Below are 24958 nucleotides of genomic sequence, written 5' to 3'. Positions count from 1 at the left end.
CCTCAGATAAACCTCATTGGCTATGGTACCGCCACTGCGCAAAGCTAATGTTATAAGGTGTCCATAAATCTATTGTTGTTTCAAGGACCTACCAGCACCTAGTTTCAACTAATTTGCATACCTTAACAAAAACAACAGGCCGATTTATTTAGCCACAAGCCGTGACACTGATTGGAAATATCCATCCATGTAAGTGCGACTCTAGTAACTATCTGGGGATTAATACAGTTTATACAGACACCCTAAATCTCAATCAAACAGTCTTAGATTCATTTAACACCGACACCAATGATGAGAGAAGTGAAGGCTTAAGTCATCGTAGGACATGCGTTTATGTCAAGAGCAAGGCGCATGCGCGCGATAGCTGTAGTCGGCGGGAATAATCATTCATTCAAAGATGCTTAGGCGGAGACTTTGATAATGGGAGAATGAATAAAGGGTGGCATAAATTTTTAAACGAATGAAATAGACATGGTATATTTCTGGATGCCGAGGCAAACTATGCCACGTGGGTATGTTCAAGAAAAAGGAGAGAAATTATAAGAGTTAGAATGCAGTGTGTTCACTTCATATGTAAAGGACGTGTAAATGTCAAGTCATTTACGAACATCAGCTTTGACCACTGTTGCCAAATGAATGATGGATTCACTTGCAAGTTTCAGTTATGGAATGGAAAGATTAAAAATATGGAACGCTTCACGAATTTGCGTGTCATCCTTGCGCAGGGGCCATGCTAATCTTCTCTGTATCGTTCCAATTTTAGTATATGTACTGCGTTAGCAATACACTCCAACTTACGCATAACGTCGTTTTATAGGAAGGAGGTCTGACATAAATTTCAAAGAGGTGCAATATATATACATGTTATTGGTTTGTGCTGCTATTTAATTCATACATAGTAGTCACAAGAATTTCAGCATTGTGGATGCCTTTAACCGTTTTCTTTTTGTTTTGTGGTAGTAATTTCAGTGGCTTTCATATATATGATAACATGTTTTGGAAGCGGTTTTCATCATTCATAATTGACACCGACGCCGAATGAACAGCATTACATCACATCCGTCTACAGCCAAGCATGTGGTATGTACAACGTTTTCCAAACGACATACACGTGCTACCTGTCGTCTGAGCTGTCCAAGGGCAATGCACTCTAAGTAACACACTGTGAAATCGCTCACATGTACATGGCTTTGTATATCAATAATACAGAGAATTAGTTTTTTTTAAAAGACCGGGTATTCTTTTACACTGACGTTATATATGTTTAATGACAAGCCATTTATGAGAAAAGGATGCTAGACTTACCAGATTATAATGTCAAGGATGTACAGGAGGCGAATGTAAACCACAAGGTTCCTTGTGCATGTTTGAAGTTCTATTCTTGAATTACATATGAGGCTCCCGTAGGAGCTAGCAAAAATTGCGCATGCCGCCCAGTGAAGGGCGTCAGCGCGGGGTATTGGGATTAGTTTTCAACTAGCAATAACCACGCCTCGGATGAACCTCATTGGCTATGGTACCGCCACTGCGCAAAGCTAATGTTATAAGGTGTCCATAAATCTATTGTTGTTTCAAGGACCTACCAGCACCTAGTTTCAACTAATTTGCATACCTTAACAAAAACAACAGGCCGATTTATTTAGCCACAAGCCGTGACACTGATTGGAAATATCCATCCATGTAAGTGCGACTCTAGTAACTATCTGGGGATTAATACAGTTTATACAGACACCCTAAATCTCAATCAAACAGTCTTAGATTCATTTAACGCCGACACCAATGATGAGAGAAGTGAAGGCTTAAGTCATCGTAGGACATGCGTTTATGTCAAGAGCAAGGCGCATGCGCGCGATAGCTGTAGTCGGCGGGAATAATCATTCATTCAAAGATGCTTAGGCGGAGACTTTGATAATGGGAGAATGAATAAAGGGTGGCATAAATTTTTAAACGAATGAAATAGACATGGTATATTTCTGGATGCCGAGGCAAACTATGCCACGTGGGTATGTTCAAGAAAAAGGAGAGAAATTATAAGAGTTAGAATGCAGTGTGTTCACTTCATATGTAAAGGACGTGTAAATGTCAAGTCATTTACGAACATCAGCTTTGACCACTGTTGCCAAATGAATGATGGATTCACTTGCAAGTTTCAGTTATGGAATGGAAAGATTAAAAATATGGAACGCTTCACGAATTTGCGTGTCATCCTTGCGCAGGGGCCATGCTAATCTTCTCTGTATCGTTCCAATTTTAGTATATGTACTGCGTTAGCAATACACTCCAACTTACGCATAACGTCGTTTTATAGGAAGGAGGTCTGACATAAATTTCAAAGAGGTGCAATATATATACATGTTATTGGTTTGTGCTGCTATTTAATTCATACATAGTAGTCACAAGAATTTCAGCATTGTGGATGCCTTTAACCGTTTTCTTTTTGTTTTGTGGTAGTAATTTCAGTGGCTTTCATATATATGATAACATGTTTTGGAAGCGGTTTTCATCATTCATAATTGACACAGACGCCGAATGAACAGCATTACATCACATCCGTCTACAGCCAAGCATGTGGTATGTACAACGTTTTCCAAACGACATAAACGTGCTACCTGTCGTCTGAGCTGTCCAAGGGCAATGCACTCTAAGTAACACACTGTGAAATCGCTCACATGTACATGGCTTTGTATATCAATAATACAGAGAATTAGTTTTTTTTAAAAGACCGGGTATTCTTTTACACTGACGTTATATATGTTTAATGACAAGCCATTTATGAGAAAAGGATGCTAGACTTACCAGATTATAATGTCAAGGATGTACAGGAGGCGAATGTAAACCACAAGGTTCCTTGTGCATGTTTGAAGTTCTATTCTTGAATTACATATGAGGCTCCCGTAGGAGCTAGCAAAAATTGCGCATGCCGCCCAGTGAAGGGCGTCAGCGCGGGGTATTGGGATTAGTTTTCAACTAGCAATAACCACGCCTCGGATGAACCTCATTGGCTATGGTACCGCCACTGCGCAAAGCTAATGTTATAAGGTGTCCATAAATCTATTGTTGTTTCAAGGACCTACCAGCACCTAGTTTCAACTAATTTGCATACCTTAACAAAAACAACAGGCCGATTTATTTAGCCACAAGCCGTGACACTGATTGGAAATATCCATCCATGTAAGTGCGACTCTAGTAACTATCTGGGGATTAATACAGTTTATACAGACACCCTAAATCTCAATCAAACAGTCTTAGATTCATTTAACGCCGACACCAATGATGAGAGAAGTGAAGGCTTAAGTCATCGTAGGACATGCGTTTATGTCAAGAGCAAGGCGCATGCGCGCGATAGCTGTAGTCGGCGGGAATAATCATTCATTCAAAGATGCTTAGGCGGAGACTTTGATAATGGGAGAATGAATAAAGGGTGGCATAAATTTTTAAACGAATGAAATAGACATGGTATATTTCTGGATGCCGAGGCAAACTATGCCACGTGGGTATGTTCAAGAAAAAGGAGAGAAATTATAAGAGTTAGAATGCAGTGTGTTCACTTCATATGTAAAGGACGTGTAAATGTCAAGTCATTTACGAACATCAGCTTTGACCACTGTTGCCAAATGAATGATGGATTCACTTGCAAGTTTCAGTTATGGAATGGAAAGATTAAAAATATGGAACGCTTCACGAATTTGCGTGTCATCCTTGCGCAGGGGCCATGCTAATCTTCTCTGTATCGTTCCAATTTTAGTATATGTACTGCGTTAGCAATACACTCCAACTTACGCATAACGTCGTTTTATAGGAAGGAGGTCTGACATAAATTTCAAAGAGGTGCAATATATATACATGTTATTGGTTTGTGCTGCTATTTAATTCATACATAGTAGTCACAAGAATTTCAGCATTGTGGATGCCTTTAACCGTTTTCTTTTTGTTTTGTGGTAGTAATTTCAGTGGCTTTCATATATATGATAACATGTTTTGGAAGCGGTTTTCATCATTCATAATTGACACAGACGCCGAATGAACAGCATTACATCACATCCGTCTACAGCCAAGCATGTGGTATGTACAACGTTTTCCAAACGACATAAACGTGCTACCTGTCGTCTGAGCTGTCCAAGGGCAATGCACTCTAAGTAACACACTGTGAAATCGCTCACATGTACATGGCTTTGTATATCAATAATACAGAGAATTAGTTTTTTTTAAAAGACCGGGTATTCTTTTACACTGACGTTATATATGTTTAATGACAAGCCATTTATGAGAAAAGGATGCTAGACTTACCAGATTATAATGTCAAGGATGTACAGGAGGCGAATGTAAACCACAAGGTTCCTTGTGCATGTTTGAAGTTCTATTCTTGAATTACATATGAGGCTCCCGTAGGAGCTAGCAAAAATTGCGCATGCCGCCCAGTGAAGGGCGTCAGCGCGGGGTATTGGGATTAGTTTTCAACTAGCAATAACCACGCCTCGGATGAACCTCATTGGCTATGGTACCGCCACTGCGCAAAGCTAATGTTATAAGGTGTCCATAAATCTATTGTTGTTTCAAGGACCTACCAGCACCTAGTTTCAACTAATTTGCATACCTTAACAAAAACAACAGGCCGATTTATTTAGCCACAAGCCGTGACACTGATTGGAAATATCCATCCATGTAAGTGCGACTCTAGTAACTATCTGGGGATTAATACAGTTTATACAGACACCCTAAATCTCAATCAAACAGTCTTAGATTCATTTAACGCCGACACCAATGATGAGAGAAGTGAAGGCTTAAGTCATCGTAGGACATGCGTTTATGTCAAGAGCAAGGCGCATGCGCGCGATAGCTGTAGTCGGCGGGAATAATCATTCATTCAAAGATGCTTAGGCGGAGACTTTGATAATGGGAGAATGAATAAAGGGTGGCATAAATTTTTAAACGAATGAAATAGACATGGTATATTTCTGGATGCCGAGGCAAACTATGCCACGTGGGTATGTTCAAGAAAAAGGAGAGAAATTATAAGAGTTAGAATGCAGTGTGTTCACTTCATATGTAAAGGACGTGTAAATGTCAAGTCATTTACGAACATCAGCTTTGACCACTGTTGCCAAATGAATGATGGATTCACTTGCAAGTTTCAGTTATGGAATGGAAAGATTAAAAATATGGAACGCTTCACGAATTTGCGTGTCATCCTTGCGCAGGGGCCATGCTAATCTTCTCTGTATCGTTCCAATTTTAGTATATGTACTGCGTTAGCAATACACTCCAACTTACGCATAACGTCGTTTTATAGGAAGGAGGTCTGACATAAATTTCAAAGAGGTGCAATATATATACATGTTATTGGTTTGTGCTGCTATTTAATTCATACATAGTAGTCACAAGAATTTCAGCATTGTGGATGCCTTTAACCGTTTTCTTTTTGTTTTGTGGTAGTAATTTCAGTGGCTTTCATATATATGATAACATGTTTTGGAAGCGGTTTTCATCATTCATAATTGACACAGACGCCGAATGAACAGCATTACATCACATCCGTCTACAGCCAAGCATGTGGTATGTACAACGTTTTCCAAACGACATAAACGTGCTACCTGTCGTCTGAGCTGTCCAAGGGCAATGCACTCTAAGTAACACACTGTGAAATCGCTCACATGTACATGGCTTTGTATATCAATAATACAGAGAATTAGTTTTTTTTAAAAGACCGGGTATTCTTTTACACTGACGTTATATATGTTTAATGACAAGCCATTTATGAGAAAAGGATGCTAGACTTACCAGATTATAATGTCAAGGATGTACAGGAGGCGAATGTAAACCACAAGGTTCCTTGTGCATGTTTGAAGTTCTATTCTTGAATTACATATGAGGCTCCCGTAGGAGCTAGCAAAAATTGCGCATGCCGCCCAGTGAAGGGCGTCAGCGCGGGGTATTGGGATTAGTTTTCAACTAGCAATAACCACGCCTCGGATGAACCTCATTGGCTATGGTACCGCCACTGCGCAAAGCTAATGTTATAAGGTGTCCATAAATCTATTGTTGTTTCAAGGACCTACCAGCACCTAGTTTCAACTAATTTGCATACCTTAACAAAAACAACAGGCCGATTTATTTAGCCACAAGCCGTGACACTGATTGGAAATATCCATCCATGTAAGTGCGACTCTAGTAACTATCTGGGGATTAATACAGTTTATACAGACACCCTAAATCTCAATCAAACAGTCTTAGATTCATTTAACGCCGACACCAATGATGAGAGAAGTGAAGGCTTAAGTCATCGTAGGACATGCGTTTATGTCAAGAGCAAGGCGCATGCGCGCGATAGCTGTAGTCGGCGGGAATAATCATTCATTCAAAGATGCTTAGGCGGAGACTTTGATAATGGGAGAATGAATAAAGGGTGGCATAAATTTTTAAACGAATGAAATAGACATGGTATATTTCTGGATGCCGAGGCAAACTATGCCACGTGGGTATGTTCAAGAAAAAGGAGAGAAATTATAAGAGTTAGAATGCAGTGTGTTCACTTCATATGTAAAGGACGTGTAAATGTCAAGTCATTTACGAACATCAGCTTTGACCACTGTTGCCAAATGAATGATGGATTCACTTGCAAGTTTCAGTTATGGAATGGAAAGATTAAAAATATGGAACGCTTCACGAATTTGCGTGTCATCCTTGCGCAGGGGCCATGCTAATCTTCTCTGTATCGTTCCAATTTTAGTATATGTACTGCGTTAGCAATACACTCCAACTTACGCATAACGTCGTTTTATAGGAAGGAGGTCTGACATAAATTTCAAAGAGGTGCAATATATATACATGTTATTGGTTTGTGCTGCTATTTAATTCATACATAGTAGTCACAAGAATTTCAGCATTGTGGATGCCTTTAACCGTTTTCTTTTTGTTTTGTGGTAGTAATTTCAGTGGCTTTCATATATATGATAACATGTTTTGGAAGCGGTTTTCATCATTCATAATTGACACCGACGCCGAATGAACAGCATTACATCACATCCGTCTACAGCCAAGCATGTGGTATGTACAACGTTTTCCAAACGACATAAACGTGCTACCTGTCGTCTGAGCTGTCCAAGGGCAATGCACTCTAAGTAACACACTGTGAAATCGCTCACATGTACATGGCTTTGTATATCAATAATACAGAGAATTAGTTTTTTTTAAAAGACCGGGTATTCTTTTACACTGACGTTATATATGTTTAATGACAAGCCATTTGTGAGAAAAGGATGCTAGACTTACCAGATTATAATGTCAAGGATGTACAGGAGGCGAATGTAAACCACAAGGTTCCTTGTGCATGTTTGAAGTTCTATTCTTGAATTACATATGAGGCTCCCGTAGGAGCTAGCAAAAATTGCGCATGCCGCCCAGTGAAGGGCGTCAGCGCGGGGTATTGGGAGTAGTTTTCAACTAGCAATAACCACGCCTCGGATGAACCTCATTGGCTATGGTACCGCCACTGCGCAAAGCTAATGTTATAAGGTGTCCATAAATCTATTGTTGTTTCAAGGACCTACCAGCACCTAGTTTCAACTAATTTGCATACCTTAACAAAAACAACAGGCCGATTTATTTAGCCACAAGCCGTGACACTGATTGGAAATATCCATCCATGTAAGTGCGACTCTAGTAACTATCTGGGGATTAATACAGTTTATACAGACACCCTAAATCTCAATCAAACAGTCTTAGATTCATTTAACGCCGACACCAATGATGAGAGAAGTGAAGGCTTAAGTCATCGTAGGACATGCGTTTATGTCAAGAGCAAGGCGCATGCGCGCGATAGCTGTAGTCGGCGGGAATAATCATTCATTCAAAGATGCTTAGGCGGAGACTTTGATAATGGGAGAATGAATAAAGGGTGGCATAAATTTTTAAACGAATGAAATAGACATGGTATATTTCTGGATGCCGAGGCAAACTATGCCACGTGGGTATGTTCAAGAAAAAGGAGAGAAATTATAAGAGTTAGAATGCAGTGTGTTCACTTCATATGTAAAGGACGTGTAAATGTCAAGTCATTTACGAACATCAGCTTTGACCACTGTTGCCAAATGAATGATGGATTCACTTGCAAGTTTCAGTTATGGAATGGAAAGATTAAAAATATGGAACGCTTCACGAATTTGCGTGTCATCCTTGCGCAGGGGCCATGCTAATCTTCTCTGTATCGTTCCAATTTTAGTATATGTACTGCGTTAGCAATACACTCCAACTTGCGCATAACGTCGTTTTATAGGAAGGAGGTCTGACATAAATTTCAAAGAGGTGCAATATATATACATGTTATTGGTTTGTGCTGCTATTTAATTCATACATAGTAGTCACAAGAATTTCAGCATTGTGGATGCCTTTAACCGTTTTCTTTTTGTTTTGTGGTAGTAATTTCAGTGGCTTTCATATATATGATAACATGTTTTGGAAGCGGTTTTCATCATTCATAATTGACACCGACGCCGAATGAACAGCATTACATCACATCCGTCTACAGCCAAGCATGTGGTATGTACAACGTTTTCCAAACGACATAAACGTGCTACCTGTCGTCTGAGCTGTCCAAGGGCAATGCACTCTAAGTAACACACTGTGAAATCGCTCACATGTACATGGCTTTGTATATCAATAATACAGAGAATTAGTTTTTTTTAAAAGACCGGGTATTCTTTTACACTGACGTTATATATGTTTAATGACAAGCCATTTATGAGAAAAGGATGCTAGACTTACCAGATTATAATGTCAAGGATGTACAGGAGGCGAATGTAAACCACAAGGTTCCTTGTGCATGTTTGAAGTTCTATTCTTGAATTACATATGAGGCTCCCGTAGGAGCTAGCAAAAATTGCGCATGCCGCCCAGTGAAGGGCGTCAGCGCGGGGTATTGGGATTAGTTTTCAACTAGCAATAACCACGCCTCGGATGAACCTCATTGGCTATGGTACCGCCACTGCGCAAAGCTAATGTTATAAGGTGTCCATAAATCTATTGTTGTTTCAAGGACCTACCAGCACCTAGTTTCAACTAATTTGCATACCTTAACAAAAACAACAGGCCGATTTATTTAGCCACAAGCCGTGACACTGATTGGAAATATCCATCCATGTAAGTGCGACTCTAGTAACTATCTGGGGATTAATACAGTTTATACAGACACCCTAAATCTCAATCAAACAGTCTTAGATTCATTTAACGCCGACACCAATGATGAGAGAAGTGAAGGCTTAAGTCATCGTAGGACATGCGTTTATGTCAAGAGCAAGGCGCATGCGCGCGATAGCTGTAGTCGGCGGGAATAATCATTCATTCAAAGATGCTTAGGCGGAGACTTTGATAATGGGAGAATGAATAAAGGGTGGCATAAATTTTTAAACGAATGAAATAGACATGGTATATTTCTGGATGCCGAGGCAAACTATGCCACGTGGGTATGTTCAAGAAAAAGGAGAGAAATTATAAGAGTTAGAATGCAGTGTGTTCACTTCATATGTAAAGGACGTGTAAATGTCAAGTCATTTACGAACATCAGCTTTGACCACTGTTGCCAAATGAATGATGGATTCACTTGCAAGTTTCAGTTATGGAATGGAAAGATTAAAAATATGGAACGCTTCACGAATTTGCGTGTCATCCTTGCGCAGGGGCCATGCTAATCTTCTCTGTATCGTTCCAATTTTAGTATATGTACTGCGTTAGCAATACACTCCAACTTGCGCATAACGTCGTTTTATAGGAAGGAGGTCTGACATAAATTTCAAAGAGGTGCAATATATATACATGTTATTGGTTTGTGCTGCTATTTAATTCATACATAGTAGTCACAAGAATTTCAGCATTGTGGATGCCTTTAACCGTTTTCTTTTTGTTTTGTGGTAGTAATTTCAGTGGCTTTCATATATATGATAACATGTTTTGGAAGCGGTTTTCATCATTCATAATTGACACCGACGCCGAATGAACAGCATTACATCACATCCGTCTACAGCCAAGCATGTGGTATGTACAACGTTTTCCAAACGACATAAACGTGCTACCTGTCGTCTGAGCTGTCCAAGGGCAATGCACTCTAAGTAACACACTGTGAAATCGCTCACATGTACATGGCTTTGTATATCAATAATACAGAGAATTAGTTTTTTTTAAAAGACCGGGTATTCTTTTACACTGACGTTATATATGTTTAATGACAAGCCATTTATGAGAAAAGGATGCTAGACTTACCAGATTATAATGTCAAGGATGTACAGGAGGCGAATGTAAACCACAAGGTTCCTTGTGCATGTTTGAAGTTCTATTCTTGAATTACATATGAGGCTCCCGTAGGAGCTAGCAAAAATTGCGCATGCCGCCCAGTGAAGGGCGTCAGCGCGGGGTATTGGGATTAGTTTTCAACTAGCAATAACCACGCCTCGGATGAACCTCATTGGCTATGGTACCGCCACTGCGCAAAGCTAATGTTATAAGGTGTCCATAAATCTATTGTTGTTTCAAGGACCTACCAGCACCTAGTTTCAACTAATTTGCATACCTTAACAAAAACAACAGGCCGATTTATTTAGCCACAAGCCGTGACACTGATTGGAAATATCCATCCATGTAAGTGCGACTCTAGTAACTATCTGGGGATTAATACAGTTTATACAGACACCCTAAATCTCAATCAAACAGTCTTAGATTCATTTAACGCCGACACCAATGATGAGAGAAGTGAAGGCTTAAGTCATCGTAGGACATGCGTTTATGTCAAGAGCAAGGCGCATGCGCGCGATAGCTGTAGTCGGCGGGAATAATCATTCATTCAAAGATGCTTAGGCGGAGACTTTGATAATGGGAGAATGAATAAAGGGTGGCATAAATTTTTAAACGAATGAAATAGACATGGTATATTTCTGGATGCCGAGGCAAACTATGCCACGTGGGTATGTTCAAGAAAAAGGAGAGAAATTATAAGAGTTAGAATGCAGTGTGTTCACTTCATATGTAAAGGACGTGTAAATGTCAAGTCATTTACGAACATCAGCTTTGACCACTGTTGCCAAATGAATGATGGATTCACTTGCAAGTTTCAGTTATGGAATGGAAAGATTAAAAATATGGAACGCTTCACGAATTTGCGTGTCATCCTTGCGCAGGGGCCATGCTAATCTTCTCTGTATCGTTCCAATTTTAGTATATGTACTGCGTTAGCAATACACTCCAACTTACGCATAACGTCGTTTTATAGGAAGGAGGTCTGACATAAATTTCAAAGAGGTGCAATATATATACATGTTATTGGTTTGTGCTGCTATTTAATTCATACATAGTAGTCACAAGAATTTCAGCATTGTGGATGCCTTTAACCGTTTTCTTTTTGTTTTGTGGTAGTAATTTCAGTGGCTTTCATATATATGATAACATGTTTTGGAAGCGGTTTTCATCATTCATAATTGACACCGACGCCGAATGAACAGCATTACATCACATCCGTCTACAGCCAAGCATGTGGTATGTACAACGTTTTCCAAACGACATAAACGTGCTACCTGTCGTCTGAGCTGTCCAAGGGCAATGCACTCTAAGTAACACACTGTGAAATCGCTCACATGTACATGGCTTTGTATATCAATAATACAGAGAATTAGTTTTTTTTAAAAGACCGGGTATTCTTTTACACTGACGTTATATATGTTTAATGACAAGCCATTTATGAGAAAAGGATGCTAGACTTACCAGATTATAATGTCAAGGATGTACAGGAGGCGAATGTAAACCACAAGGTTCCTTGTGCATGTTTGAAGTTCTATTCTTGAATTACATATGAGGCTCCCGTAGGAGCTAGCAAAAATTGCGCATGCCGCCCAGTGAAGGGCGTCAGCGCGGGGTATTGGGATTAGTTTTCAACTAGCAATAACCACGCCTCGGATGAACCTCATTGGCTATGGTACCGCCACTGCGCAAAGCTAATGTTATAAGGTGTCCATAAATCTATTGTTGTTTCAAGGACCTACCAGCACCTAGTTTCAACTAATTTGCATACCTTAACAAAAACAACAGGCCGATTTATTTAGCCACAAGCCGTGACACTGATTGGAAATATCCATCCATGTAAGTGCGACTCTAGTAACTATCTGGGGATTAATACAGTTTATACAGACACCCTAAATCTCAATCAAACAGTCTTAGATTCATTTAACGCCGACACCAATGATGAGAGAAGTGAAGGCTTAAGTCATCGTAGGACATGCGTTTATGTCAAGAGCAAGGCGCATGCGCGCGATAGCTGTAGTCGGCGGGAATAATCATTCATTCAAAGATGCTTAGGCGGAGACTTTGATAATGGGAGAATGAATAAAGGGTGGCATAAATTTTTAAACGAATGAAATAGACATGGTATATTTCTGGATGCCGAGGCAAACTATGCCACGTGGGTATGTTCAAGAAAAAGGAGAGAAATTATAAGAGTTAGAATGCAGTGTGTTCACTTCATATGTAAAGGACGTGTAAATGTCAAGTCATTTACGAACATCAGCTTTGACCACTGTTGCCAAATGAATGATGGATTCACTTGCAAGTTTCAGTTATGGAATGGAAAGATTAAAAATATGGAACGCTTCACGAATTTGCGTGTCATCCTTGCGCAGGGGCCATGCTAATCTTCTCTGTATCGTTCCAATTTTAGTATATGTACTGCGTTAGCAATACACTCCAACTTACGCATAACGTCGTTTTATAGGAAGGAGGTCTGACATAAATTTCAAAGAGGTGCAATATATATACATGTTATTGGTTTGTGCTGCTATTTAATTCATACATAGTAGTCACAAGAATTTCAGCATTGTGGATGCCTTTAACCGTTTTCTTTTTGTTTTGTGGTAGTAATTTCAGTGGCTTTCATATATATGATAACATGTTTTGGAAGCGGTTTTCATCATTCATAATTGACACCGACGCCGAATGAACAGCATTACATCACATCCGTCTACAGCCAAGCATGTGGTATGTACAACGTTTTCCAAACGACATAAACGTGCTACCTGTCGTCTGAGCTGTCCAAGGGCAATGCACTCTAAGTAACACACTGTGAAATCGCTCACATGTACATGGCTTTGTATATCAATAATACAGAGAATTAGTTTTTTTTTAAAAGACCGGGTATTCTTTTACACTGACGTTATATATGTTTAATGACAAGCCATTTATGAGAAAAGGATGCTAGACTTACCAGATTATAATGTCAAGGATGTACAGGAGGCGAATGTAAACCACAAGGTTCCTTGTGCATGTTTGAAGTTCTATTCTTGAATTACATATGAGGCTCCCGTAGGAGCTAGCAAAAATTGCGCATGCCGCCCAGTGAAGGGCGTCAGCGCGGGGTATTGGGAGTAGTTTTCAACTAGCAATAACCACGCCTCGGATGAACCTCATTGGCTATGGTACCGCCACTGCGCAAAGCTAATGTTATAAGGTGTCCATAAATCTATTGTTGTTTCAAGGACCTACCAGCACCTAGTTTCAACTAATTTGCATACCTTAACAAAAACAACAGGCCGATTTATTTAGCCACAAGCCGTGACACTGATTGGAAATATCCATCCATGTAAGTGCGACTCTAGTAACTATCTGGGGATTAATACAGTTTATACAGACACCCTAAATCTCAATCAAACAGTCTTAGATTCATTTAACGCCGACACCAATGATGAGAGAAGTGAAGGCTTAAGTCATCGTAGGACATGCGTTTATGTCAAGAGCAAGGCGCATGCGCGCGATAGCTGTAGTCGGCGGGAATAATCATTCATTCAAAGATGCTTAGGCGGAGACTTTGATAATGGGAGAATGAATAAAGGGTGGCATAAATTTTTAAACGAATGAAATAGACATGGTATATTTCTGGATGCCGAGGCAAACTATGCCACGTGGGTATGTTCAAGAAAAAGGAGAGAAATTATACGAGTTAGAATGCAGTGTGTTCACTTCATATGTAAAGGACGTGTAAATGTCAAGTCATTTACGAACATCAGCTTTGACCACTGTTGCCAAATGAATGATGGATTCACTTGCAAGTTTCAGTTATGGAATGGAAAGATTAAAAATATGGAACGCTTCACGAATTTGCGTGTCATCCTTGCGCAGGGGCCATGCTAATCTTCTCTGTATCGTTCCAATTTTAGTATATGTACTGCGTTAGCAATACACTCCAACTTACGCATAACGTCGTTTTATAGGAAGGAGGTCTGACATAAATTTCAAAGAGGTGCAATATATATACATGTTATTGGTTTGTGCTGCTATTTAATTCATACATAGTAGTCACAAGAATTTCAGCATTGTGGATGCCTTTAACCGTTTTCTTTTTGTTTTGTGGTAGTAATTTCAGTGGCTTTCATATATATGATAACATGTTTTGGAAGCGGTTTTCATCATTCATAATTGACACAGACGCCGAATGAACAGCATTACATCACATCCGTCTACAGCCAAGCATGTGGTATGTACAACGTTTTCCAAACGACATAAACGTGCTACCTGTCGTCTGAGCTGTCCAAGGGCAATGCACTCTAAGTAACACACTGTGAAATCGCTCACATGTACATGGCTTTGTATATCAATAATACAGAGAATTAGTTTTTTTTAAAAGACCGGGTATTCTTTTACACTGACGTTATATATGTTTAATGACAAGCCATTTATGAGAAAAGGATGCTAGACTTACCAGATTATAATGTCAAGGATGTACAGGAGGCGAATGTAAACCACAAGGTTCCTTGTGCATGTTTGAAGTTCTATTCTTGAATTACATATGAGGCTCCCGTAGGAGCTAGCAAAAATTGCGCATGCCGCCCAGTGAAGGGCGTCAGCGCGGGGTATTGGGAGTAGTTTTCAACTAGCAATAACCACGCCTCGGATGAACCTCATTGGCTATGGTACCGCCACTGCGCAAAGCTAATGTTATAAGGTGTCCATAAATCTATTGTTGTTTCAAGGACCTACCAGCACCTAGTTTCAACTAATTTGCATACCTTAACAAAAACAACAGGCCGATTTATTTAGCCACAAGCCGTGACACTGATTGGAAATATCCATCCATGTAAGTGCGACTCTAGTAACTATCTGGGGATTAATACAGTTTATACAGACACCCTAAATCTCAATCAAACAGTCTTAGATTCATTTAACGCCGACACCAATGATGAGAGAAGTGAAGGCTTAAGTCATCGTAGGACATGCGTTTATGTCAAGAGCAAGGCGCATGCGCGCGATAGCTGTAGTCGGCGGGAATAATCATTCATTCAAAGATGCTTAGGCGGAGACTTTGATAATGGGAGAATGAATAAAGGGTGGCATAAATTTTTAAACGAATGAAATAGACATGGTATATTTCTGGATGCCGAGGCAAACTATGCCACGTGGGTATGTTCAAGAAAAAGGAGAGAAATTATAAGAGTTAGAATGCAGTGTGTTCACTTCATATGTAAAGGACGTGTAAATGTCAAGTCATTTACGAACATCAGCTTTGACCACTGTTGCCAAATGAATGATGGATTCACTTGCAAGTTTCAGTTATGGAATGGAAAGATTAAAAATATGGAACGCTTCACGAATTTGCGTGTCATCCTTGCGCAGGGGCCATGCTAATCTTCTCTGTATCGTTCCAATTTTAGTATATGTACTGCGTTAGCAATACACTCCAACTTACGCATAACGTCGTTTTATAGGAAGGAGGTCTGACATAAATTTCAAAGAGGTGCAATATATATACATGTTATTGGTTTGTGCTGCTATTTAATTCATACATAGTAGTCACAAGAATTTCAGCATTGTGGATGCCTTTAACCGTTTTCTTTTTGTTTTGTGGTAGTAATTTCAGTGGCTTTCATATATATGATAACATGTTTTGGAAGCGGTTTTCATCATTCATAATTGACACCGACGCCGAATGAACAGCATTACATCACATCCGTCTACAGCCAAGCATGTGGTATGTACAACGTTTTCCAAACGACATAAACGTGCTACCTGTCGTCTGAGCTGTCCAAGGGCAATGCACTCTAAGTAACACACTGTGAAATCGCTCACATGTACATGGCTTTGTATATCAATAATACAGAGAATTAGTTTTTTTTAAAAGACCGGGTATTCTTTTACACTGACGTTATATATGTTTAATGACAAGCCATTTATGAGAAAAGGATGCTAGACTTACCAGATTATAATGTCAAGGATGTACAGGAGGCGAATGTAAACCACAAGGTTCCTTGTGCATGTTTGAAGTTCTATTCTTGAATTACATATGAGGCTCCCGTAGGAGCTAGCAAAAATTGCGCATGCCGCCCAGTGAAGGGCGTCAGCGCGGGGTATTGGGAGTAGTTTTCAACTAGCAATAACCACGCCTCGGATGAACCTCATTGGCTATGGTACCGCCACTGCGCAAAGCTAATGTTATAAGGTGTCCATAAATCTATTGTTGTTTCAAGGACCTACCAGCACCTAGTTTCAACTAATTTGCATACCTTAACAAAAACAACAGGCCGATTTATTTAGCCACAAGCCGTGACACTGATTGGAAATATCCATCCATGTAAGTGCGACTCTAGTAACTATCTGGGGATTAATACAGTTTATACAGACACCCTAAATCTCAATCAAACAGTCTTAGATTCATTTAACGCCGACACCAATGATGAGAGAAGTGAAGGCTTAAGTCATCGTAGGACATGCGTTTATGTCAAGAGCAAGGCGCATGCGCGCGATAGCTGTAGTCGGCGGGAATAATCATTCATTCAAAGATGCTTAGGCGGAGACTTTGATAATGGGAGAATGAATAAAGGGTGGCATAAATTTTTAAACGAATGAAATAGACATGGTATATTTCTGGATGCCGAGGCAAACTATGCCACGTGGGTATGTTCAAGAAAAAGGAGAGAAATTATAAGAGTTAGAATGCAGTGTGTTCACTTCATATGTAAAGGACGTGTAAATGTCAAGTCATTTACGAACATCAGCTTTGACCACTGTTGCCAAATGAATGATGGATTCACTTGCAAGTTTCAGTTATGGAATGGAAAGATTAAAAATATGGAACGCTTCACGAATTTGCGTGTCATCCTTGCGCAGGGGCCATGCTAATCTTCTCTGTATCGTTCCAATTTTAGTATATGTACTGCGTTAGCAATACACTCCAACTTACGCATAACGTCGTTTTATAGGAAGGAGGTCTGACATAAATTTCAAAGAGGTGCAATATATATACATGTTATTGGTTTGTGCTGCTATTTAATTCATACATAGTAGTCACAAGAATTTCAGCATTGTGGATGCCTTTAACCGTTTTCTTTTTGTTTTGTGGTAGTAATTTCAGTGGCTTTCATATATATGATAACATGTTTTGGAAGCGGTTTTCATCATTCATAATTGACACCGACGCCGAATGAACAGCATTACATCACATCCGTCTACAGCCAAGCATGTGGTATGTACAACGTTTTCCAAACGACATAAACGTGCTACCTGTCGTCTGAGCTGTCCAAGGGCAATGCACTCTAAGTAACACACTGTGAAATCGCTCACATGTACATGGCTTTGTATATCAATAATACAGAGAATTAGTTTTTTTTAAAAGACCGGGTATTCTTTTACACTGACGTTATATATGTTTAATGACAAGCCATTTATGAGAAAAGGATGCTAGACTTACCAGATTATAATGTCAAGGATGTACAGGAGGCGAATGTAAACCACAAGGTTCCATGTGCATGTTTGAAGTTCTATTCTTGAATTACATATGAGGCTCCCGTAGGAGCTAGCAAAAATTGCGCATGCCGCCCAGTGAAGGGCGTCAGCGCGGGGTATTGGGATTAGTTTTCAACTAGCAATAACCACGCCTCGGATGAACCTCATTGGCTATGGTACCGCCACTGCGCAAAGCTAATGTTATAAGGTGTCCATAAATCTATTGTTGTTTCAAGGACCTACCAGCACCTAGTTTCAACTAATTTGCATACCTTAACAAAAACAACAGGCCGATTTATTTAGCCACAAGCCGTGACACTGATTGGAAATATTCATCCATGTAAGTGCGACTCTAGTAACTATCTGGGGATTAATACAGTTTATACAGACACCCTAAATCTCAATCAAACAGTCTTAGATTCATTTAACGCCGACACCAATGATGAGAGAAGTGAAGGCTTAAGTCATCGTAGGACATGCGTTTATGTCAAGAGCAAGGCGCATGCGCGCGATAGCTGTAGTCGGCGGGAATAATCATTCATTCAAAGATGCTTAGGCGGAGACTTTGATAATGGGAGAATGAATAAAGGGTGGCATAAATTTTTAAACGAATGAAATAGACATGGTATATTTCTGGATGCCGAGGCAAACTATGCCACGTGGGTATGTTCAAGAAAAAGGAGAGAAATTATAAGAGTTAGAATGCAGTGTGTTCACTTCATATGTAAAGGACGTGTAAATGTCAAGTCATTTACGAACATCAGCTTTGACCACTGTTGCCAAATGAATGATGGATTCACTTGCAAGTTTCAGTTATGGAATGGAAAGATTAAAAATATGGAACGCTTCACGAATTTGCGTGTCATCCTTGCGCAGGGGCCATGCTAATCTTCTCTGTATCGTTCCAATTTTAGTATATGTACTGCGTTAGCAATACACTCCAACTTACGCATAACGTCGTTTTATAGGAAGGAGGTCTGACATAAATTTCAAAGAGGTGCAATATATATACATGTTATTGGTTTGTGCTGCTATTTAATTCATACATAGTAGTCACAAGAATTTCAGCATTGTGGATGCCTTTAACCGTTTTCTTTTTGTTTTGTGGTAGTAATTTCAGTGGCTTTCATATATATGATAACATGTTTTGGAAGCGGTTTTCATCATTCATAATTGACACCGACGCCGAATGAACAGCATTACATCACATCCGTCTACAGCCAAGCATGTGGTATGTACAACGTTTTCCAAACGACATAAACGTGCTACCTGTCGTCTGAGCTGTCCAAGGGCAATGCACTCTAAGTAACACACTGTGAAATCGCTCACATGTACATGGCTTTGTATATCAATAATACAGAGAATTAGTTTTTTTAAAAAGACCGGGTATTCTTTTACACTGACGTTATATATGTTTAATGACAAGCCATTTATGAGAAAAGGATGCTAGACTTACCAGATTATAATGTCAAGGATGTACAGGAGGCGAATGTAAACCACAAGGTTCCTTGTGCATGTTTGAAGTTCTATTCTTGAATTACATATGAGGCTCCCGTAGGAGCTAGCAAAAATTGCGCATGCCGCTCAGTGAAGGGCGTCAGCGCGGGGTATTGGGATTAGTTTTCAACTAGCAATAACCACGCCTCGGATGAACCTCATTGGCTATGGTACCGCCACTGCGCAAAGCTAATGTTATAAGGTGTCCATAAATCTATTGTTGTTTCAAGGACCTACCAGCACCTAGTTTCAACTAATTTGCATACCTTAACAAAAACAACAGGCCGATTTATTTAGCCACAAGCCGTGACACTGATTGGAAATATCCATCCATGTAAGTGCGACTCTAGTAACTATCTGGGGATTAATACAGTTTATACAGACACCCTAAATCTCAATCAAACAGTCTTAGATTCATTTAACGCCGACACCAATGATGAGAGAAGTGAAGGCTTAAGTCATCGTAGGACATGCGTTTATGTCAAGAGCAAGGCGCATGCGCGCGATAGCTGTAGTCGGCGGGAATAATCATTCATTCAAAGATGCTTAGGCGGAGACTTTGATAATGGGAGAATGAATAAAGGGTGGCATAAATTTTTAAACGAATGAAATAGACATGGTATATTTCTGGATGCCGAGGCAAACTATGCCACGTGGGTATGTTCAAGAAAAAGGAGAGAAATTATACGAGTTAGAATGCAGTGTGTTCACTTCATATGTAAAGGACGTGTAAATGTCAAGTCATTTACGAACATCAGCTTTGACCACTGTTGCCAAATGAATGATGGATTCACTTGCAAGTTTCAGTTATGGAATGGAAAGATTAAAAATATGGAACGCTTCACGAATTTGCGTGTCATCCTTGCGCAGGGGCCATGCTAATCTTCTCTGTATCGTTCCAATTTTAGTATATGTACTGCGTTAGCAATACACTCCAACTTACGCATAACGTCGTTTTATAGGAAGGAGGTCTGACATAAATTTCAAAGAGGTGCAATATATATACATGTTATTGGTTTGTGCTGCTATTTAATTCATACATAGTAGTCACAAGAATTTCAGCATTGTGGATGCCTTTAACCGTTTTCTTTTTGTTTTGTGGTAGTAATTTCAGTGGCTTTCATATATATGATAACATGTTTTGGAAGCGGTTTTCATCATTCATAATTGACACCGACGCCGAATGAACAGCATTACATCACATCCGTCTACAGCCAAGCATGTGGTATGTACAACGTTTTCCAAACGACATAAACGTGCTAACTGTCGTCTGAGCTGTCCAAGGGCAATGCACTCTAAGTAACACACTGTGAAATCGCTCACATGTACATGGCTTTGTATATCAATAATACAGAGAATTAGTTTTTTTAAAAAGACCGGGTATTCTTTTACACTGACGTTATATATGTTTAATGACAAGCCATTTATGAGAAAAGGATGCTAGACTTACCAGATTATAATGTCAAGGATGTACAGGAGGCGAATGTAAACCACAAGGTTCCTTGTGCATGTTTGAAGTTCTATTCTTGAATTACATATGAGGCTCCCGTAGGAGCTAGCAAAAATTGCGCATGCCGCTCAGTGAAGGGCGTCAGCGCGGGGTATTGGGATTAGTTTTCAACTAGCAATAACCACGCCTCGGATGAACCTCATTGGCTATGGTACCGCCACTGCGCAAAGCTAATGTTATAAGGTGTCCATAAATCTATTGTTGTTTCAAGGACCTACCAGCACCTAGTTTCAACTAATTTGCATACCTTAACAAAAACAACAGGCCGATTTATTTAGCCACAAGCCGTGACACTGATTGGAAATATCCATCCATGTAAGTGCGACTCTAGTAACTATCTGGGGATTAATACAGTTTATACAGACACCCTAAATCTCAATCAAACAGTCTTAGATTCATTTAACGCCGACACCAATGATGAGAGAAGTGAAGGCTTAAGTCATCGTAGGACATGCGTTTATGTCAAGAGCAAGGCGCATGCGCGCGATAGCTGTAGTCGGCGGGAATAATCATTCATTCAAAGATGCTTAGGCGGAGACTTTGATAATGGGAGAATGAATAAAGGGTGGCATAAATTTTTAAACGAATGAAATAGACATGGTATATTTCTGGATGCCGAGGCAAACTATGCCACGTGGGTATGTTCAAGAAAAAGGAGAGAAATTATAAGAGTTAGAATGCAGTGTGTTCACTTCATATGTAAAGGACGTGTAAATGTCAAGTCATTTACGAACATCAGCTTTGACCACTGTTGCCAAATGAATGATGGATTCACTTGCAAGTTTCAGTTAGGGAATGGAAAGATTAAAAATATGGAACGCTTCACGAATTTGCGTGTCATCCTTGCGCAGGGGCCATGCTAATCTTCTCTGTATCGTTCCAATTTTAGTATATGTACTGCGTTAGCAATACACTCCAACTTACGCATAACGTCGTTTTATAGGAAGGAGGTCTGACATAAATTTCAAAGAGGTGCAATATATATACATGTTATTGGTTTGTGCTGCTATTTAATTCATACATAGTAGTCACAAGAATTTCAGCATTGTGGATGCCTTTAACCGTTTTCTTTTTGTTTTGTGGTAGTAATTTCAGTGGCTTTCATATATATGATAACATGTTTTGGAAGCGGTTTTCATCATTCATAATTGACACCGACGCCGAATGAACAGCATTACATCACATCCGTCTACAGCCAAGCATGTGGTATGTACAACGTTTTCCAAACGACATAAACGTGCTACCTGTCGTCTGAGCTGTCCAAGGGCAATGCACTCTAAGTAACACACTGTGAAATCGCTCACATGTACATGGCTTTGTATATCAATAATACAGAGAATTAGTTTTTTTTAAAAGACCGGGTATTCTTTTACACTGACGTTATATATGTTTAATGACAAGCCATTTATGAGAAAAGGATGCTAGACTTACCAGATTATAATGTCAAGGATGTACAGGAGGCGAATGTAAACCACAAGGTTCCTTGTGCATGTTTGAAGTTCTATTCTTGAATTACATATGAGGCTCCCGTAGGAGCTAGCAAAAATTGCGCATGCCGCCCAGTGAAGGGCGTCAGCGCGGGGTATTGGGATTAGTTTTCAACTAGCAATAACCACGCCTCGGATGAACCTCATTGGCTATGGTACCGCCACTGCGCAAAGCTAATGTTATAAGGTGTCCATAAATCTATTGTTGTTTCAAGGACCTACCAGCACCTAGTTTCAACTAATTTGCATACCTTAACAAAAACAACAGGCCGATTTATTTAGCCACAAGCCGTGACACTGATTGGAAATATCCATCCATGTAAGTGCGACTCTAGTAACTATCTGGGGATTAATACAGTTTATACAGACACCCTAAATCTCAATCAAACAGTCTTAGATTCATTTAACGCCGACACCAATGATGAGAGAAGTGAAGGCTTAAGTCATCGTAGGACATGCGTTTATGTCAAGAGCAAGGCGCATGCGCGCGATAGCTGTAGTCGGCGGGAATAATCATTCATTCAAAGATGCTTAGGCGGAGACTTTGATAATGGGAGAATGAATAAAGGGTGGCATAAATTTTTAAACGAATGAAATAGACATGGTATATTTCTGGATGCCGAGGCAAACTATGCCACGTGGGTATGTTCAAGAAAAAGGAGAGAAATTATAAGAGTTAGAATGCAGTGTGTTCACTTCATATGTAAAGGACGTGTAAATGTCAAGTCATTTACGAACATCAGCTTTGACCACTGTTGCCAAATGAATGATGGATTCACTTGCAAGTTTCAGTTATGGAATGGAAAGATTAAAAATATGGAACGCTTCACGAATTTGCGTGTCATCCTTGCGCAGGGGCCATGCTAATCTTCTCTGTATCGTTCCAATTTTAGTATATGTACTGCGTTAGCAATACACTCCAACTTACGCATAACGTCGTTTTATAGGAAGGAGGTCTGACATAAATTTCAAAGAGGTGCAATATATATACATGTTATTGGTTTGTGCTGCTATTTAATTCATACATAGTAGTCACAAGAATTTCAGCATTGTGGATGCCTTTAACCGTTTTCTTTTTGTTTTGTGGTAGTAATTTCAGTGGCTTTCATATATATGATAACATGTTTTGGAAGCGGTTTTCATCATTCATAATTGACACCGACGCCGAATGAACAGCATTACATCACATCCGTCTACAGCCAAGCATGTGGTATGTACAACGTTTTCCAAACGACATAAACGTGCTACCTGTCGTCTGAGCTGTCCAAGGGCAATGCACTCTAAGTAACACACTGTGAAATCGCTCACATGTACATGGCTTTGTATATCAATAATACAGAGAATTAGTTTTTTTTAAAAGACCGGGTATTCTTTTACACTGACGTTATATATGTTTAATGACAAGCCATTTATGAGAAAAGGATGCTAGACTTACCAGATTATAATGTCAAGGATGTACAGGAGGCGAATGTAAACCACAAGGTTCCATGTGCATGTTTGAAGTTCTATTCTTGAATTACATATGAGGCTCCCGTAGGAGCTAGCAAAAATTGCGCATGCCGCCCAGTGAAGGGCGTCAGCGCGGGGTATTGGGATTAGTTTTCAACTAGCAATAACCACGCCTCGGATGAACCTCATTGGCTATGGTACCGCCACTACGCAAAGCTAATGTTATAAGGTGTCCATAAATCTATTGTTGTTTCAAGGACCTACCAGCACCTAGTTTCAACTAATTTGCATACCTTAACAAAAACAACAGGCCGATTTATTTAGCCACAAGCCGTGACACTGATTGGAAATATTCATCCATGTAAGTGCGACTCTAGTAACTATCTGGGGATTAATACAGTTTATACAGACACCCTAAATCTCAATCAAACAGTCTTAGATTCATTTAACGCCGACACCAATGATGAGAGAAGTGAAGGCTTAAGTCATCGTAGGACATGCGTTTATGTCAAGAGCAAGGCGCATGCGCGCGATAGCTGTAGTCGGCGGGAATAATCATTCATTCAAAGATGCTTAGGCGGAGACTTTGATAATGGGAGAATGAATAAAGGGTGGCATAAATTTTTAAACGAATGAAATAGACATGGTATATTTCTGGATGCCGAGGCAAACTATGCCACGTGGGTATGTTCAAGAAAAAGGAGAGAAATTATAAGAGTTAGAATGCAGTGTGTTCACTTCATATGTAAAGGACGTGTAAATGTCAAGTCATTTACGAACATCAGCTTTGACCACTGTTGCCAAATGAATGATGGATTCACTTGCAAGTTTCAGTTAGGGAATGGAAAGATTAAAAATATGGAACGCTTCACGAATTTGCGTGTCATCCTTGCGCAGGGGCCATGCTAATCTTCTCTGTATCGTTCCAATTTTAGTATATGTACTGCGTTAGCAATACACTCCAACTTACGCATAACGTCGTTTTATAGGAAGGAGGTCTGACATAAATTTCAAAGAGGTGCAATATATATACATGTTATTGGTTTGTGCTGCTATTTAATTCATACATAGTAGTCACAAGAATTTCAGCATTGTGGATGCCTTTAACCGTTTTCTTTTTGTTTTGTGGTAGTAATTTCAGTGGCTTTCATATATATGATAACATGTTTTGGAAGCGGTTTTCATCATTCATAATTGACACCGACGCCGAATGAACAGCATTACATCACATCCGTCTACAGCCAAGCATGTGGTATGTACAACGTTTTCCAAA

At 39.7% G+C, this 24958-nt stretch overlaps 33 non-coding genes across 33 annotated transcripts; all 33 read right to left on the bottom strand.

Annotated features, from left to right (window-relative positions):
* Positions 1-680: 680 nt before the first annotated feature.
* Positions 681-786, bottom strand: LOC137292345 (U6 spliceosomal RNA). Its single transcript, XR_010957397.1, has one exon. It is a non-coding gene; the product is annotated as a U6 spliceosomal RNA (small nuclear RNA).
* Positions 787-1398: 612 nt separating this feature from the next.
* On the bottom strand, positions 1399-1537 carry LOC137292239 (U4 spliceosomal RNA). The gene has a single exon (XR_010957297.1). It is a non-coding gene; the product is annotated as a U4 spliceosomal RNA (small nuclear RNA).
* Positions 1538-2171: 634 nt separating this feature from the next.
* Positions 2172-2277, bottom strand: LOC137292344 (U6 spliceosomal RNA). Its single transcript, XR_010957396.1, has one exon. It is a non-coding gene; the product is annotated as a U6 spliceosomal RNA (small nuclear RNA).
* Positions 2278-2889: 612 nt separating this feature from the next.
* On the bottom strand, positions 2890-3028 carry LOC137292238 (U4 spliceosomal RNA). Its single transcript, XR_010957296.1, has one exon. It is a non-coding gene; the product is annotated as a U4 spliceosomal RNA (small nuclear RNA).
* Positions 3029-3662: 634 nt separating this feature from the next.
* Positions 3663-3768, bottom strand: LOC137292343 (U6 spliceosomal RNA). The gene has a single exon (XR_010957395.1). It is a non-coding gene; the product is annotated as a U6 spliceosomal RNA (small nuclear RNA).
* A 612-nt stretch (positions 3769-4380) lies between these two features.
* On the bottom strand, positions 4381-4519 carry LOC137292237 (U4 spliceosomal RNA). The gene has a single exon (XR_010957295.1). It is a non-coding gene; the product is annotated as a U4 spliceosomal RNA (small nuclear RNA).
* Positions 4520-5153: 634 nt separating this feature from the next.
* On the bottom strand, positions 5154-5259 carry LOC137292342 (U6 spliceosomal RNA). The gene has a single exon (XR_010957394.1). It is a non-coding gene; the product is annotated as a U6 spliceosomal RNA (small nuclear RNA).
* Positions 5260-5871: 612 nt separating this feature from the next.
* Positions 5872-6010, bottom strand: LOC137292236 (U4 spliceosomal RNA). The gene has a single exon (XR_010957294.1). It is a non-coding gene; the product is annotated as a U4 spliceosomal RNA (small nuclear RNA).
* A 634-nt stretch (positions 6011-6644) lies between these two features.
* Positions 6645-6750, bottom strand: LOC137292341 (U6 spliceosomal RNA). The gene has a single exon (XR_010957393.1). It is a non-coding gene; the product is annotated as a U6 spliceosomal RNA (small nuclear RNA).
* Positions 6751-7362: 612 nt separating this feature from the next.
* On the bottom strand, positions 7363-7501 carry LOC137292241 (U4 spliceosomal RNA). The gene has a single exon (XR_010957299.1). It is a non-coding gene; the product is annotated as a U4 spliceosomal RNA (small nuclear RNA).
* A 634-nt stretch (positions 7502-8135) lies between these two features.
* On the bottom strand, positions 8136-8241 carry LOC137292340 (U6 spliceosomal RNA). Its single transcript, XR_010957392.1, has one exon. It is a non-coding gene; the product is annotated as a U6 spliceosomal RNA (small nuclear RNA).
* A 612-nt stretch (positions 8242-8853) lies between these two features.
* LOC137292431 (U4 spliceosomal RNA) lies at positions 8854-8992 on the bottom strand. Its single transcript, XR_010957477.1, has one exon. It is a non-coding gene; the product is annotated as a U4 spliceosomal RNA (small nuclear RNA).
* A 634-nt stretch (positions 8993-9626) lies between these two features.
* Positions 9627-9732, bottom strand: LOC137292339 (U6 spliceosomal RNA). Its single transcript, XR_010957391.1, has one exon. It is a non-coding gene; the product is annotated as a U6 spliceosomal RNA (small nuclear RNA).
* Positions 9733-10344: 612 nt separating this feature from the next.
* On the bottom strand, positions 10345-10483 carry LOC137292430 (U4 spliceosomal RNA). Its single transcript, XR_010957476.1, has one exon. It is a non-coding gene; the product is annotated as a U4 spliceosomal RNA (small nuclear RNA).
* A 634-nt stretch (positions 10484-11117) lies between these two features.
* Positions 11118-11223, bottom strand: LOC137292338 (U6 spliceosomal RNA). The gene has a single exon (XR_010957390.1). It is a non-coding gene; the product is annotated as a U6 spliceosomal RNA (small nuclear RNA).
* A 612-nt stretch (positions 11224-11835) lies between these two features.
* Positions 11836-11974, bottom strand: LOC137292429 (U4 spliceosomal RNA). The gene has a single exon (XR_010957475.1). It is a non-coding gene; the product is annotated as a U4 spliceosomal RNA (small nuclear RNA).
* A 634-nt stretch (positions 11975-12608) lies between these two features.
* LOC137292337 (U6 spliceosomal RNA) lies at positions 12609-12714 on the bottom strand. Its single transcript, XR_010957389.1, has one exon. It is a non-coding gene; the product is annotated as a U6 spliceosomal RNA (small nuclear RNA).
* A 613-nt stretch (positions 12715-13327) lies between these two features.
* LOC137292426 (U4 spliceosomal RNA) lies at positions 13328-13466 on the bottom strand. Its single transcript, XR_010957472.1, has one exon. It is a non-coding gene; the product is annotated as a U4 spliceosomal RNA (small nuclear RNA).
* Positions 13467-14100: 634 nt separating this feature from the next.
* Positions 14101-14206, bottom strand: LOC137292335 (U6 spliceosomal RNA). Its single transcript, XR_010957388.1, has one exon. It is a non-coding gene; the product is annotated as a U6 spliceosomal RNA (small nuclear RNA).
* Positions 14207-14818: 612 nt separating this feature from the next.
* Positions 14819-14957, bottom strand: LOC137292414 (U4 spliceosomal RNA). Its single transcript, XR_010957461.1, has one exon. It is a non-coding gene; the product is annotated as a U4 spliceosomal RNA (small nuclear RNA).
* Positions 14958-15591: 634 nt separating this feature from the next.
* LOC137292333 (U6 spliceosomal RNA) lies at positions 15592-15697 on the bottom strand. The gene has a single exon (XR_010957386.1). It is a non-coding gene; the product is annotated as a U6 spliceosomal RNA (small nuclear RNA).
* A 612-nt stretch (positions 15698-16309) lies between these two features.
* LOC137292402 (U4 spliceosomal RNA) lies at positions 16310-16448 on the bottom strand. The gene has a single exon (XR_010957450.1). It is a non-coding gene; the product is annotated as a U4 spliceosomal RNA (small nuclear RNA).
* A 634-nt stretch (positions 16449-17082) lies between these two features.
* Positions 17083-17188, bottom strand: LOC137292332 (U6 spliceosomal RNA). Its single transcript, XR_010957385.1, has one exon. It is a non-coding gene; the product is annotated as a U6 spliceosomal RNA (small nuclear RNA).
* A 612-nt stretch (positions 17189-17800) lies between these two features.
* On the bottom strand, positions 17801-17939 carry LOC137292428 (U4 spliceosomal RNA). Its single transcript, XR_010957474.1, has one exon. It is a non-coding gene; the product is annotated as a U4 spliceosomal RNA (small nuclear RNA).
* A 634-nt stretch (positions 17940-18573) lies between these two features.
* LOC137292331 (U6 spliceosomal RNA) lies at positions 18574-18679 on the bottom strand. The gene has a single exon (XR_010957384.1). It is a non-coding gene; the product is annotated as a U6 spliceosomal RNA (small nuclear RNA).
* Positions 18680-19291: 612 nt separating this feature from the next.
* LOC137292278 (U4 spliceosomal RNA) lies at positions 19292-19430 on the bottom strand. Its single transcript, XR_010957336.1, has one exon. It is a non-coding gene; the product is annotated as a U4 spliceosomal RNA (small nuclear RNA).
* Positions 19431-20064: 634 nt separating this feature from the next.
* On the bottom strand, positions 20065-20170 carry LOC137292330 (U6 spliceosomal RNA). Its single transcript, XR_010957383.1, has one exon. It is a non-coding gene; the product is annotated as a U6 spliceosomal RNA (small nuclear RNA).
* Positions 20171-20782: 612 nt separating this feature from the next.
* On the bottom strand, positions 20783-20921 carry LOC137292277 (U4 spliceosomal RNA). Its single transcript, XR_010957335.1, has one exon. It is a non-coding gene; the product is annotated as a U4 spliceosomal RNA (small nuclear RNA).
* A 634-nt stretch (positions 20922-21555) lies between these two features.
* On the bottom strand, positions 21556-21661 carry LOC137292329 (U6 spliceosomal RNA). The gene has a single exon (XR_010957382.1). It is a non-coding gene; the product is annotated as a U6 spliceosomal RNA (small nuclear RNA).
* A 612-nt stretch (positions 21662-22273) lies between these two features.
* Positions 22274-22412, bottom strand: LOC137292427 (U4 spliceosomal RNA). Its single transcript, XR_010957473.1, has one exon. It is a non-coding gene; the product is annotated as a U4 spliceosomal RNA (small nuclear RNA).
* A 634-nt stretch (positions 22413-23046) lies between these two features.
* On the bottom strand, positions 23047-23152 carry LOC137292328 (U6 spliceosomal RNA). The gene has a single exon (XR_010957381.1). It is a non-coding gene; the product is annotated as a U6 spliceosomal RNA (small nuclear RNA).
* A 612-nt stretch (positions 23153-23764) lies between these two features.
* LOC137292274 (U4 spliceosomal RNA) lies at positions 23765-23903 on the bottom strand. The gene has a single exon (XR_010957332.1). It is a non-coding gene; the product is annotated as a U4 spliceosomal RNA (small nuclear RNA).
* A 634-nt stretch (positions 23904-24537) lies between these two features.
* Positions 24538-24643, bottom strand: LOC137292327 (U6 spliceosomal RNA). The gene has a single exon (XR_010957380.1). It is a non-coding gene; the product is annotated as a U6 spliceosomal RNA (small nuclear RNA).
* Between the last annotated feature and the right edge of the window lie 315 nt (positions 24644-24958).

Source organism: Haliotis asinina, chromosome 7 (assembly GCF_037392515.1).
Source record: "Haliotis asinina isolate JCU_RB_2024 chromosome 7, JCU_Hal_asi_v2, whole genome shotgun sequence".
NCBI classification, from domain to species: Eukaryota; Metazoa; Mollusca; class Gastropoda; order Lepetellida; family Haliotidae; genus Haliotis; species Haliotis asinina.
This window is presented reverse-complemented; position numbering and strand designations above follow the sequence as displayed.